The following is a 15,568-nucleotide window of genomic DNA, read 5'->3' as shown; positions in this document are numbered from 1 at the left end:
TATTGTTCCACTTATTTATGTATTCATTGGTTGATACTTGTATGTTCCCTGACAGGAGATCAAACTTGCAACCTTGGCTTATCAGGATGATGCTCTAACCAACTCAGCCAGGGCCTCAATGTGGGTTCTTCTTTATATCCTTAGTTGTAGGACTTCTGTTCAGCTATATTTCAAATAGCTCTTAATGATGGTTGTTCTGTAGTTTAGCTGTAATTTCGATGTGGTTGTAGGAGGAGGTGAGTACTGCAGTTACCTATGCTGTCATCTTGACTGGCAGCCTTTTTAATCTTCCTAAGCTTCATTTCCTTTGTAAAGTGGGCATAGTCATCACTTCCTCAAAGGGCTGATGTAAGGGATATAAAAGTACTGTGTGTATAAGGGCCTAGAACATAGTATATGATCAATAAATATTATATTTATGATGTTTTGGAGATGGTGCAGGAAGTCTTCTCTAAGAACTCTGTAGAACCTAAACTAAATTCTACAGGAAGGATAGATTTTATATAGACAGTGAAAGAGCAAGACAGTTATTACAGGTGTGAGGATGATATGAGCAATATAAAAAAATAAAATAAAGCAAATTTATAAACCAATTTTTCTGTGCTTTCTCTCTGTACTCCCATAACATTCTGTACTTATGGGGGTTTTAGGGTCTAACCCCTTAGTCCTGGAAAGCAAGAAATGTATCATTATGGCTGTTGCTGTATTCTTAGTACCTAACATAATGTCTGGTACACAGTAGGCACTCAAGCACAATGCTGAATGAGTGGAGAAATAAACAGATCTCAGGGGCAGCTGAAAGATTAATTAGAGATGGAATTTTTGGAACAATGTCAGTGATCTACATTTTATCAGCAAGACATCTTTTTTTTTCTCCTATGAGGTAGCTATTCTTATTTGAGTCACAGCTGGAGGATGGTTTTACATTCTTGGAAACACAAAGGCAGCAGAGCGTGCTTGTGTTCTGCCTTAGGACTTTAATAAAGTCTTTTAAAAGGAAGTTAAAGTCCGTTAGAAAAATATAACTTTATAACTTCCAAACCAGCTATTAATAGAATCTAGAACAGATCTCTGAGCAATTCTTTACGCGGCACAAGATTTTCTGTTAAAATCAAATACAATTAACCTTCTAACACAGTATCTTTTTTAACACTTCCTATAAAATATCAATTTATATGAGAAATATTTTTATAACTTATAAACTGAACTTTTGCTCTCTCTTTCTATAGCTTTCTATTTCCTGAATAGAAACTTGATGAAAAGTATGGCCTTACTTTTTTCTCTTTATCCTCACCCAAGGAATTTTATTTATTTTTTTGCATTTATCTTCAGATAGAGTGGTAGGGAGAAAGGGGGAAGGAGAGAGAGAGAAACATCGATGTGAGAAAGACACATCGAGTGGCTGCCACCCACATGACCCCAACCAGGGCTGGGAACAAACTGCAACCGAGGTATGTGCCCTTAGCGGGAACTGAACCTGGGACTCTCTGGTCCATGGGCTGACGCTCTAACTGCTGAGCCAAACGGGCCAGGGCAAGGCCTTACTTTTTATGCTGCTAAAAATTTAAGTTATCTAAAATACAAGGGTTGGTAAAGATAAGTTTACGGTTGTTTGTATGGCAAAATATATAATACGAGAATAAATAATAACACAAGAATAAACTGTTTTGTGTACTCACAACTGTAAACCCATTTTTGCCCACCTCTGTATACTTTTAAAAAGTGTTATGAGCAATGGAAATACAGGCTCACCTCTTTTTCTCCTTGGCACCCTTGCAGTAATCAAAATAGCAACTTCCTTTCTTCTCTTGTTTTCATATTTTTTATTATCCAATCAATTTTCTATATCAGTACATTGAAAGCTGCTCATTATTTTTACAGCTGCATGGTATTCCACTTATGGATGCACCATTGTTCATTTAGTCAGTTCTCTATAGGTCAGCGGTTTTCAACAGGGAGTGTGAAAGATCTTGTCTCTTTCCACCCCAGACCCAGGGGACATTTGTCAATGTCTGTAGTCATTTTGGTTTTGAGGGAAGAATTCTACTGACACATGATGGGCAGAGGCCAGGGATACTGCTAAACATCCTACAGTGCACAGGATGCCCCCACAACAAATAATTTATTTGGTTCAAAATATCAATTAGTGCTGGAGATGAGAAACTCTTCTATAGATGGACACTTGGGCTAATTCCAACCTTGACTAGTACAAACAATTCTTCAACAAATAACCTTGTATATTTGTCACTTTGTATAAATGCAAATATATTTATATGTATATGTGTGTGTGTGTGTGTGTGTGTATATATATATTTTTTTTGGTATGTGCCCCTAGCAGGAACTGAACCCAGCACTCTCTGGTCTGTATGCTGATGCTCCAACTGCTGAGCCAAACCGGCCAGGGTGTGTGTGTGTGTGTGTGTGTGTGTGTGTGTGTGTGTATTTTAGGATGACTTGCTAGAAGTGAGATTGCTGGGTTAAAGAATAAATGCAACAGAAATACCTTCCAAATTATCTTCAATGGATTATGGATTGTATCTTCCCAACAATAGTTTATTTATTTCTGTAATCCTGTCAACAAAATAGGTAGTTCCACTTTTACTTTTCAGCAATCTGACAGTTGCAGGATGATATTTCATTTAGTTTTAATTTGCAATTATGTTATGATAGCATTTTTGTTTTGTTTTATTTTTTAATCCTCACCTGAGGACATTTTCCCATTTTTTGTTCAGATAGAGTGGGAGGGAGAGGGAGAGGGAGAGGGAGAGGGAGAGGGAGAGGGAGAGGGAGAGGGAGAGGGAGAGGGAGAGGGAGAGGGAGAGGGAGAGAGAGAGAGAGAGAGAAACATCGACATGAAAGGGATACATAGAGTGGCTGCCACCCACATGACCAACCAGGGTCAAGGACAAACTGCAACTGAGTTACACGCCCCTAGCGGGAACCAAACCCGGCTCTCTGGGCCGCAGGCCAACGCTCTAACCACTGAGCAAAACCGGCCAAGGCGATAACATGTTTTTATATGTTTAAGAGACATTTGAATCTTGTTTTCTGTTGCCTGAGTGTGCGATTCAGTTGTCTAAATATTTGATGGGGTTTTCAGAGGGAGGGATTTGGACAACTGCTTCCTCTGCAATATCATGCAAGAAACCACCAGGGTGGAGGGCAGAGCCAGAGGACTTCGTTCTCCTATCTGGGAAAGAGGCAGAGCTTCTATTTTAATTGAACTATCAAGATGGGAAAATCACCAAAGACTGATAATTTAGGATTCTTCCAGTTGTTGGGTTATTGCAACTAAGAACCTACCTGCTTGATAATGGAATTTCTAGAGTTCCATGAAAATGCAAAACTCCATGAAGAAAGTGATTCTGGTGTTTTTGTTCATTAATGTATATGCCCAGAATCTAGAACAGTGCTTGGTATATAACAAGAGTTTAAAAAATAGTTGTTGGAATGAATGGATAATCTGTAAATAAAGATATAGTAATGGGAATGAAAAGAAAATAACAAGAATGAGGTCTAGAAAAAAAATCTGCTGAATTTGTTGGCTGGGACTGGGGGTGTCAAGGGAAATGAAGATGTAAAGAGAAGCTGGTGGATTAGCAAACAGTTGACTTTGGGAATTACAGTCCCATTGACGTAAGTAGATACATCAGGAGGATGTCCAGTTAGAGGAGTTAATTTGTGGGCATGTTAAGTTAGAGGAAATTACATGATATGTAAACGGAAATGCCCAAAAAGCAGAGAAAGAACAAAATTAGAAGTATTGATTTGGAATACATTTGTTAAGAGAGTTAATATTTTAGTAGTGCATGAGATCTTTGAAGGGCAGAGTATTGAAAGATATGTTTGCTAAGGAGAAATTAATTTTTTCTAAAACTTTTGAGGAGTAAATGAGCTCAATCTACTATTAAAACAAGGCCTTGTTTCATCAACTCTCCTCAATTCCCTGTTTTTTCAGGTTCTCTATCTCTATTGTTACCTCTCTCTCCATCAATAAATCTGCGCAAATATATCTCCAGGACTAATAATGCCCCCCCTCACTCCCCTGATGAGCTCCCTGTCTCCTCTTCAAGCCCTCAGGGTCTCACTTCTCCATAATATCAAAGGTTTTCCCAAACAAAGAGTTCTGATGCCAGGTGGTGACTTTTTAAAAACTTTTATTATAAAAAATTTCGAACATATACAAAAGTAGAGAAAATAGAATATTTTCCTTTTTTTTTCCTTATTGATTTTAGAGAGAGAGAGAGAGAAACATCAATGAGAGAACATCGATTTGACACCTTCTGCATGCCCCCCACTGGAGACTGGGCCCACACCTCTTGGTGCATGGGTCAAGGCTCAACAATTGAGCCACATCAGCTGGGCAGAATAAAGAATTTTCATCACTCAGATTCAATAATGGTCAACTCATTGGCAATCTGGTTTAATCTATAGTCCCCTATTGCCCTTATCATTTCTTAGGAGCAAATTCCAGACTTCATATGGCTTAATCTATCAATATTTCAATGTGTATTTCTGAAAGATATGGACTTTTACAAAAACATAATCACAAAATTATTTTATGTAACAAATGAACAATTTCTTAATATCATCAAATATATGGTATTCAAATATCCTTGATTATCTCACAAAGTTTTTTTTTATAGTATTTGAATCAAAATCCAGAAAAAAAATGTTCATATTGCAATAGGTTGCTGTGTTTCTCAAGTCTTTTTTAATCTATAGGTTTCCTCTCTCTCCCTCAACTTGAAATTTATTTGTTGGAGAAACCAATTTTTTGTCCTACATTTTCCACAGGCTGAATTTTGCTGAGTTATCCCCATGATATTATTTAATATATTCTTTTGTCCTCTGTATTTCCTATAAATTGGTAATGTAGATCTAAGTTAGGTTTGATTACATTTAGGTTGGACTTAAAAGAACATTTTTTTTTTTTTTAAAGATTACTTCATATGTGGTGTTAGGTACTAACATTAAAAGACACACAATATTTAGTTATCTCTCTTTTTGTAATGTCAGCAGCCACTGATGATCAAGGCCTACAACCATTAATTCATAATGGATTGTAAAATGATGAGTTTATTAACCCTTCTACATTTTTAGCTAGAATATTTTTATCATGAGAAATTTTCTCTCATCAGCTATTTGGTAGAGTCTATATAGGGAAGGCAGAATAAATGCTTGATTATTTTCCTTCTGTATTAGTTTTCAAAATAAAGTATTGGTACCCCAGCATTCTCTAAATGTGACTAATTAGATTTTTCTAATCACTGTGAATTCATAGATATAAAGTTTGTTTTCAACTCATTGTAATTATTTTCTTTATTAATAACTTATTGAAACTTAAACTATTATATCTTTGGCCAGATGGTTCCTGAGTTCTCTTGACATGACCCCAGTGATTTTTGGTTGCCTTTTTGATTTCTGGCATTACAAAATATTCCAAGCTTTTCTTTTATATTTTCTGCCTTAGATGAAATCGGCCATTTCTCCTGAGACTTCTTTTAGTGGGAAATGGCACATATAGCCTACAAACCGGGCACTACAGTTGCTCACTACTTCTGGTTTGTCGTTGTTTATAGATCATTTCAGGGGGTAGAGATAGGAAATACATATTTAAAGATAAAATACATTATGAGTTCTTATTGATATTGCCAATTCAAATTTAGTACTTGCAGGGATTTTCCTCTTTTCTTTTACATTTATGTCTCCCTTCTCTCAAGGCAAAAATCCCACTTTTTAGTGATGCCAATATAGTTGCTTATTTGCTTTAACCCACAATGCACTCAGGATAATAATCTCAGGATAATATCAACACCTCCACTAACAAATTAATACCAATAAAGTTTAAGGTTGTTTTTTTGTTTGTTTGTTTTTGCAATTCTTTTTCCTTAGAATATATACCAATAGGAATATACAGCCAAATTACTGTCTTTTAAAGTCATTTGGAATAGCTCCTGTCTGTGTGATTATGCCACTAACTGAATATGTAAATTTGTTTCATTTTGCTTTTAATTTTTAGAGATTTAAAACATCTGTAACAAAAATAAATTAATTAAAAAATAAAAATAGCCCTGGCCGGTTTTCTCAATGGTTAGAGCGTCAATCCGCGGACCAAAGAGTCGCGGATTCAATTCTGGTCAAGGGCATGTACCTCGGTTGCAGTTCGTCCCGGTCCTGGTCAGGGCTGTGCGGGAGGCAACCAGTCAATATGTCCCTCTCATGTGGATGTTTCTCTCTCTTTCCCTCCCTCTATTATCTGAAGATAAATAGAAAAAAATCCTTGGGTGAGGATTAAAAAAATAAAAAATAAATAAAAAGATAATCATGAACTTGCAGATTTAAAAAAAATTTTCATGTTGTTTTATAATTGTATTAAATATTTGCATAGTTCCAGAGTCTAAACTAAAAAAAGCAAGGTATAATTAAACACATATTTTATCCCTGTCTCCTCTGGCCTACTGCTTCTTTCTCCCACAGATAACCATTTAAAAAATTGTGTGATTTATCATTCCATTTTTAAAAAGTATATAGGCATGTGCATATACATTCATTTTTCCTATTCCTGCTTAGATAAATGATAATCTACCAAAACACTTTTCTCCACCTTTCTTCTTTCACTTAACAGTATATCTGGGTGGTCATGCTGTTCTAATATATAAAGATGTTTCCCATTTCTTTCTACAGCTTTGTAGTTCTACAGTTTGTACAGTATCACAATTTATTCAATTATTTCCCTATTGATGAACTAATGGTTTTATTTTTTCAGTCTTTTGACAATACGAAGAATATAGTTATAAATAGCTTCATATGTTTTCTTACTTTTGTCAGTGTATGCTTGAGACAGATTCCTAGAAGTGGGATTTCTGAGTGAAATTCATATGAATTTTGCCAGATATTGCCAATTTCCCTGCCATTGACACTTGTGCATTTTGCATTCCTTCAAGCAATATATGAAAGTGGACACTGCCCAACACTCTCACCAAAAGACTGTCATCAAACTTTTGAATTCTCATCAGTCTTATAGGTGAGAAATCATATCTCACTTTAGTGTTGACTTGCATTGCTATTCTTGAGTGAGATTGTATTCAACCTAGTTTCACATGGTTGAGAGATATTTGCAGTTTTTCAGGTGAACTCCTGTATCTCTAATTCAATTTTTCTACAGAATTTTTTTTGTTTTTTATACTTAGAAGCTTTTTATATCCTAGGAATATTAATCCCTTCTCTATAATAAAGGTTGCAGAATTTTTCCCAGTTAGGAATTTTTCCTTTTAATTTTATTCATTCTGTTGTTTATTATATAATATAATTTTTTTTTATTAAATCTAATGTATAAATCTTTTTCCTTATTGCTTCTGGAGAGGAAAATTTTCTTCACTCCCAGGTTATAGAACTATTCACTAGTTTCTTCTTTTTATGTTAAAGACTCTAATCTTGTTAGAATTTATTCTGGTATGTGGTATAAGAAATGAGTTCATCTGCACAGCAAAAGAAACAACCATCAAAATGGAAAGGCAACCCACTGTATGGGAGAACATCATTGCCAATGATACATCAGATAAGGGGTTAATTTCCAATACACATAGAGTGCTCATACAACTCAACAAAAGGAAGACAAAGAACCCAATTAAAAAATGGGCAGAGGAGCTGAATAGACACCTCTCCAAACAGGACATACAAATGGCCAAGAGACATATGAAGAAATGCTCAACATCCCTAATCATCAAAGAGATGCAAGTGAAAACTATGAGGGCCCTAACTGGTTTAGCTCAGCGGCTGGAGCATTGGCCTGCAGACCAGAGAGTCCTGGGTTCGATTTCTGCTGGGGGCATGTACAAAACAAAACAAAACAAAACAAAACAAAACAAAACAACTATGAGGTATCACCTCACACCTGCCAGAATGGCTGCTATCAACAAATCATCAAACAAGTGCTGGTGAGGGTGTGGAGAAAAGGGGACTCTAGTACACTGCTGGTGGGAATGCAGACTGGTGCAGCCACTATGGAAAACAATATGGTGTTACCTCAAAAAATTAAACATTGAACTGCCATTTGACCCAGTGATCCCACTTCTAGGAATATACCCAGGAAGCCTGAAACACCAATCAGAAAGACTATATGTACCCCTATGTTCATAGCAGCACTATTTACAATCACTAAGATCTGGAAACTTCCCAAGTGTCCATTAATAGATGAATGGATAAAAAATCTGTGGTACATATATACAATGGAATACTATGCAGCTATAAGAAAGAAAGATCTCTTATCCTTTGAGACAACATGGAGGGACCTCGAGAGTATTATGCTAAGGTAAATAAGCCAATCAGAGAAAGACAAAAACCACATGATCTCACTTATTTGTGGAATATAATGAACAAGGTGGGCTGATGAACAAAATAGACCCAGAGACCTAGAAAGGAGTATGGTTCAGACTGATAAACCTCAGAGTAAGAGGGCGGGGGGGGATGGATGATATGAACCAAAGAACTTATATGCACGTATGCATAACCAATGGACATAGACAACAATGCTGGGGGTGGTGGGATAAGATGGGGAGGAGGGTGTCTAGGGGGGAAAAAGAAGAAACATCTGTAACAAAAATAAATTAAAAAAAGAAATAAAATCAATAAAAAGGAAAATAGAAGAAAAAAATGAGTTCAATTGTATCTTTTTTTTATATGGTTATTTACTTATTCTATCATTGTTTATTTAAAAGTCCACATTTTACCTTCTGATTCATGGTGCTGTCTTTATCAATTACTGAATTTCTTTATACATTAGTGTCTATTTCTTTTTTTTATTAAATTTTTTTCTTTATTGATTTTAGAGAGAGAGGAAATGAAAGGGTGAGAGAGAAACACCGATGAGAGAGAACATCAATTGGCTGCCTCCTGCATGCCCCCGACTGAGGATCAGGCATACAGCCTGGGCATGTGTCCTGACCGTGAATTGAACCAGCAACCTCTTTCTGCATGGGCTGACGCTCAACCACTGAGCCACACTGGCTGGACTAGTGTCTATTTCTTGACTTTCTATTGCATTCTACAGTATTTGTTTCTCTGCTAATTCATGTGCCAGTAGCACTTGGTTTTAATTATGGAGGCTTTGTAAAATGTTCTTTAATCTGGTAAGGCTAGGCCCCTCATTGCTTCTCTTTTTTAGATTTTTCAGGTTATTCTTGTTTGTTCTTCCAAATAAACATTATAATCAATGTCTAGTTCCAGTTTTCTAGTAAAAAAAAAAACCAAATATATTTTTATTGGGTGAATTAAATTTATTCAACAACTCAGGGAGAACTGCCCTGGCCGGGTGGCTCTGTTGGTTGGAGTTTCATCCCATATACCAAAAGGTTGCAGATTCAGTTCCTGGTCAGGGCATATACCTAGGTTATGGGTTCCATCCCTGGTTAGAGTGCATATGGGGGGCAACCAATCGACAGTTGTCTCTCACATTGATGTTTCTCTCTCTCTTTCTCTCTCAAAAATATCAATAAAACCCTGGCTGGTTTGGCTTAGTGGATAGAGCATCAGCCCACAGACTGAAGGGTTGTGATTCTGGTACAAGGGCATGTACCTGGGTTGCAGGTTCAATCCCCAGCCCTGGCCAGGGTCGTGCAGGAGGCAACCAATCAATGTGTCTCTCTCATATCGATGTTTCCCCCTCTCTTTCTTCCTCCTTCCCTTCCAGTCTATCTAAAAATCAATGGGAAATTATCTTTGGGTGAGGATTAAAAAAAAAATCAATAAAAACATATCTTCAGGTGTGGATTAAAAAAAGGTTATTAAAAAAAAACAACTCAGAACTGACATTTTTATGATGTTGAGTTTTTGTATCTAAAACATGTCTTTCTGCTTGTTCAAGTTTATTTTTATATCTTTCAAAAGTATTTTATGGTTTATATGTTTTGGACATTTCTTGTTCATACCTAGGTACTTTCTTTTCTTTTTTTCTTAGTTTTTCCTTTGTAAATGGGATCTTCTATTATAGCTTCTTTATAGTGATTTTTGTATGCTAATTTTATGACCTGATATTTTAGCATTTTTTAAATTATCTGTAGTAATTCTCCTATCAGAGAATATCATGTTCAAACTCGTTATAATAAACTAAACACATGGTTCTGCCATCAAGACATGGAAAGAAAATTGTCTTCTTTAATTCACAATTCTGTACCAATGAGTACTGAACCTCCTTTATTTTTCAGATTACTTCCATTTGAAAGCCAACCAGTATAGGGTAAGAGAGAAAGTAGGAGAGGAGGGGAGAGACTAGAGCCATTTATCTGCTTTGAGTGTATTCTGGATGATTCTGGAGATTCTCACACCTTGATGCTCCCCATGAGGCCTCCCCTCCCAAAACCCTAATGGCAGGTTGGAAGATGAAAGCACCTCCTGGCATATGCCTATTTTCACAATGGTAATGGATTAATAAGAAATTTCAAGCCCTGGCCGGTTTGGTTCAGCGGTTAGAGCGTTGGCCTGCGGTCCTGAGAGACCCGGGTTCGGTTCCCGCTAAGGGCGCGTACCTCGGTTGCAGTTTGTCCCCAGCCCTGGTCAGTTGTGCGGGTGGCAGCCACTCGATGTGTTCCTTTTACATCAATGTTTCTCTCTCTCTCTCTCTCTCTGTTCCTCTCTCTCCCTCCCACTCTACCTGAACAAAAAATGGAAAAATGTCCTTGGGTGAGGATAAAAAAAAGAAAGAAATTTCAAGTTTCCCAGGCCCTTGCTCTCGAGGCACAAACTTCCTTTGCCTGCCTATATTTTTAAACGTATATTCCTCTATGCCCAACACAAGCTCCTTGTTCCAATAAGACAAGCCAACACACTTTTCACTGTACAACACTCCTTTAGAGGTGTGCTCCTTGGCTGTCATCTATCACCTCACATTTTTATCTCATTGGAAGTAGAACCCCTCACCCCAACTCCATACATAAATTTAACTTTCCTTCTCTTCTTTTTTCCTGTGCAACCTTAAGGGTTCTTCTGCCTCACAGAATATTTCATTATTATAGTATTTAACTTGTATTGCAATTATTTATTTACTCTTTTCTTAAATCTGAGGATAAGATATAGAAAGGCTTTTATATTTCTATATTTCCTATATCTAGCGCAGTGCCTGACATGTAATAAGCACTAAATTAACCTTTATTAGAGGAAGAGAGAAGGAAGGGAGAGAAAAGTGTTTGTGTTTGCTCCTGATCCTATTCTGCATTTTCACAAGTCTGTATCTGGTGATGATCTTGATGTTCTGCCCCAGCCCTCCTCTATTTATATTTATTTGCATTTTAAGTAATTGATTTTGTACTTTATGTGGTAACATTTTGTATCTCCACTTCCAAATATGCTAATTAGCTCTGATAGTTAAAATGTTTATATTCTTCTAGTCTAAATAAATATACTTGGTTGATCATTGCTACAGCATATTCAGTTTTATCTGTGTTTGTGTTAGTGAGCAGAACCTCAGGGTATGATGAAAATCTTATTCTTGGAAAAAAACAAAAACAAATTCCTTATGATATCTCTCTTTGGTGCTCTTTGTGAATATCTGATGCATTACGTAAGACTGTGACTGTCATGCCAAGTGAGATATTCATATTGAGTTATCCAGATACCTTTCCCTTGAAAAGTTCCAGAGAAACACTAATGAAATTTTAGTCACCAACTTTACTTTTTCGGTAATATTTGAGGCTCAATTTCTTTAAAAAAAATTTTTTTTTTCCTTATTGATTTTTAGAGAGAGAGGAAGGGAGAGGGAGAGAGAGAGAGAGAGAAACGTCGATGAGAGAGAATATTATTTGGCCGCCTCCTGCATGCCCCCCACTGGGGATTGGGCCCACAACCTGGGCATGTGCCCTGACGAATTGAACCAGCCACTTCTTGGTGCATGGGTTGACGTTCAACCACTGAGCCACACCAGCCGAGCAAGGCTCAATTACTTTTAATGGTATTTAAAAAGTTATATTACCAGGCTTTGTTCATTTCAACAGGCTTTTATAAGTATAATTCTCTATTTTATACATTTTTATTATATTTTAGACTGGATGCTTCTTGATGACTTAGCAAGAAATACACTACTTTCAACACTAAAATCCTATTAGCATTAAATTATAAAATTTAATATTTCAGAAATGTTTCTTGCAGACAACCAATCCCATCAATGTTTCAACTCAATTCAAGGAGTATCTTATGAAAACAGAACTGAGAGTTGCTCAAAGCCTGATTATCACAAACTGAAGTACTTAATGTCTTCTATGCTCCTAGTACATACTTGGTAACAGAGCAATGCAAAGTTGAGTAGTACTTACTTCTTACCTCCCAGGAAGTCACAGATCAGTGAAGGAAATAAGCAAAATTTACAACTAATGACACTATAAACCAGACTGTGTGGCACTCAGCTGTGATTATAAGCAAATGTTAAATTAATGTGAAGGTTGAGTCAGGAATGGCTTCACAGAACTAGCGAAGTTTGCTGTAGGCCTGAAAGGATGAGTAAGATAGAAAGATGAGATGGAGGGCCCCGGCAGAGGGAACAGGATGAAATAAGGCAGAGCAGTAAGTAAAAACATCGCATACTCAACCGATGTGCCTAAAAGAGTAAGTGGAAATGGAGTAGAAAACCATAGACATAGAGCCAAGATGGGAACACAGGGAGAGTGGGTCTGTTTAGTGGAAGGAGAGGAGAAATAGTGGCAGGTGGTAACAATTGTAGGCATAGAAGTGGATTAACTACTTTAGGAAGAGTTGGCTAGAAAATAAAAAGGAAAAGAACTGAGGAAGAGGTGTCATGGTTTTTATTTAAAGGCTCAGCAAAGGCCCTGGCTGGTTTGGCTCAGCAGTTACGAGTGTCGGCCTGCAATTCAGAGAGACCCGGGTTTGGTTCCCACTAAGGGCATGTACCTCGGTTGCAGTTTTTCCCCGGCCGTCTTTCTGGAAGCAATCAATGGATATGTCTCTCACATTGATGATTCTCTCTCTTTTTCTCCACCCTCCTCCCTACCTCCATTCCACTCTCTCTAAAAAAAAAAAAACAATGGAAAAAATATCCTTGGGTGAGGATTAACAACAACAAAAAGAGTGCTTTTAAAGAATTCTTTTTTTTTTTTTATCCTCACCTGAGGACATTTTTCCATTTTTTGTTCAGATAGAGTGGGAGGAAGAGAGAGAGAGAGAGAGAGAGAGAGAGAGAGAGAGAAACATCGACGTGAAAGGGACACATCAAGTGGTTGCCACCCGCATGACCCAACCAGGGCCGGGGACAAACTGCAACCGAGGTACGTGCCCTTAGCGGGAACCGAACCCGGGTCTCTCTGAACCACAGCCTGACGCTCTAACTGCTGAGCCAAACTAGCCAGGGCATTACAGAATTCTTTTTTTTATTTTTATTTTTATTTTATTTTTATCCTCACCCGAGGATATTTTTCCATTTTTTTGTACAGATAGAGTGGGAGGGAGAGAGAGGAAGAGAGAGAGAGAGAGAAACATCGATGTGAAAGGGACACATCGAGTGGCTGCCACCCGCACGACCAACCAGGGCCGGGGACAAACTGCAACCGAAGTACGCGCCCTTAGCAGGAACCGAACCCGGGTCTCTCCGGACCGCAGGCCGACGCTCTAACCGCTGAGCCAAACTGGCCAGGGCAGAATTCTTTAGAAATTAAAGAAAAATTAAGTCCTATCATGGTTTAAAAGCACTTTAATTCCAAGGATACAAAATCTATTAACTTAAACAGTGAGAGTATTGTCCATAATTACCAAATATTCTGAATAGGTAGAAGCTTCCAGCTGTAACTGATGGCCTTTTGTGGTTTAAAAGCAGTTGAGGGTTTCTACCCTTTAACAAACCATTTCTCGTGTTACAGCAATTGAGACTGTGAAAATTGTATAGAACAGACTATGTTTCACTTTATTTGCATGGCTTGTTGAAAGTAGGTTAATACCGTGGGAATCCGTATTCTATTCACAACTCTGAATATGTACTTACGGTACTTATACATCTGGAGTTTAATTGATCACTCTGGTCACCATCTGTACATGGATAGTTTTTATCCTAAGGACTATTGGTTCCAATGTATTGTACACTATAGTTGATTCAAGCAGAAGCAAATACCAGGCACTGGGCTTCTCCCAGCTGGAACCCCCACATGGCTGACGGTATTGTGGGGTTTTATTATGATGCTGTACATCATGATGAATTAACTATTCGAGTTGGGAAAATCATCAGGAATGTGAAAAAACTAACGGAGAAAGGATGACAAGGAGAACTAAATGGGAGAAGAAAATGTTTCCTGATGATTTTGTTAAGGAAATTAAGAGGAAGACAGAATCTAAGGATGACAATTTGCCCATCAAGTGGGAATGGCATGGGAATATAGCAAGTCTTATACAACAAATAAACACCTATGGACTTTCCACTGGAGGAATTCAGCCACACCCACTAACTAAAAACATTAAGGAGACCAAGAAGTGTCAGTGTAAAGTTATCTGAGTACGTTCCACAAAATGATGGTGAACTGGAGCTGAAATTGAGAGATAGTATTGATTTGAATGAAAAGGTAGAAGAAGGCTGGTGAAGGGGAACCCCGAATGACAAGTTGGGACTGTTTTCTTCAAATATGGTGAAAGAATTAGAGGTAACAGATGAAGGTGAGACTCATGAAGCCCAGGAGGATTCAGAAACTGTTTGCACAGGGCCCACCTTATTTCTCTCCTCTCTGGGGGAATGGGAATGAAATGCACTTGGATCAGTTACACAGCCAAAGAAAATTCAAGAAATTGAATTCAGAGATATTTTTAAAGAAGGCTCTGTGAAACTTAGGACAAGAATATCCAGTGAGAGAGAAGAGGAAAAAACAGAAAAGTCCTTAATCATACAGTGACTAGGATCCAGAACTCAGAGGGTGGAAACAACAAAACAGACCCTGAAGGTAAAATTAAAGCTAAGAAATATTGTAGAACGTTATTTGACTATAAAGGTACTAATGAAGAGTAACTTACTTTGAACGAGGAAGAGAATCTCCATTTGATCAGTAAGGAGATTGGAGAAGCTGACCCATAGGAGGGTGAAATTAATGGTAAAGAAGGAGTATTTCCAGTTTTTCTGTTCAGATAGATGAACTAGATAAGGACTTTCCCAAACCAAAGAAACCACCACCTCCTGCTACGGGTCCAGCCCCAAAGCCTGAGCTGATATCTGCAGCAAAAAAGTCTTTTCCTGCAATGCCCGAAGAAAGAGATGGGCTAATTTTTCCACTTTTAGAGAAGTCACTCTTTCTTTTGTTGTCATTCTAAAGAAAAACCTCTCTCCACGCTGAGTCATTTACACTGATATTTAACAAGAGTTCAGTATTTACTTTGTAATGTTTGGTGTTTTCTGGGAGGAAGTAGTTTGTCAAGATCCACAGGAAATTAAGATTTTACTGAAACTGATACCAGTTTATACTCATTAAAATGTTAAACCTATTCTTTAGTAAGGATGTAGTACTTGTTCATAGTTATTTCAAATAAAGTATAAGAAAACTAAGCTTAAACAGTTATACTTTTATTATTTTATAGTGTTCCAGTTGAATTT

General features: G+C 37.4%; 1 pseudogene; it reads left to right on the top strand.

Annotated features, from left to right (window-relative positions):
* The first annotated feature begins 14,141 nt into the window (after nucleotides 1-14,141).
* LOC118626266 lies at nucleotides 14,142-15,288 on the top strand (annotated as a pseudogene).
* The last annotated feature ends 280 nt before the right edge of the window (nucleotides 15,289-15,568 follow it).

This window comes from Molossus molossus, unplaced genomic scaffold (assembly GCF_014108415.1).
Source record: "Molossus molossus isolate mMolMol1 unplaced genomic scaffold, mMolMol1.p scaffold_m16_p_12, whole genome shotgun sequence".
NCBI classification, from domain to species: domain Eukaryota; kingdom Metazoa; phylum Chordata; class Mammalia; order Chiroptera; family Molossidae; genus Molossus; species Molossus molossus.
This window is presented reverse-complemented; position numbering and strand designations above follow the sequence as displayed.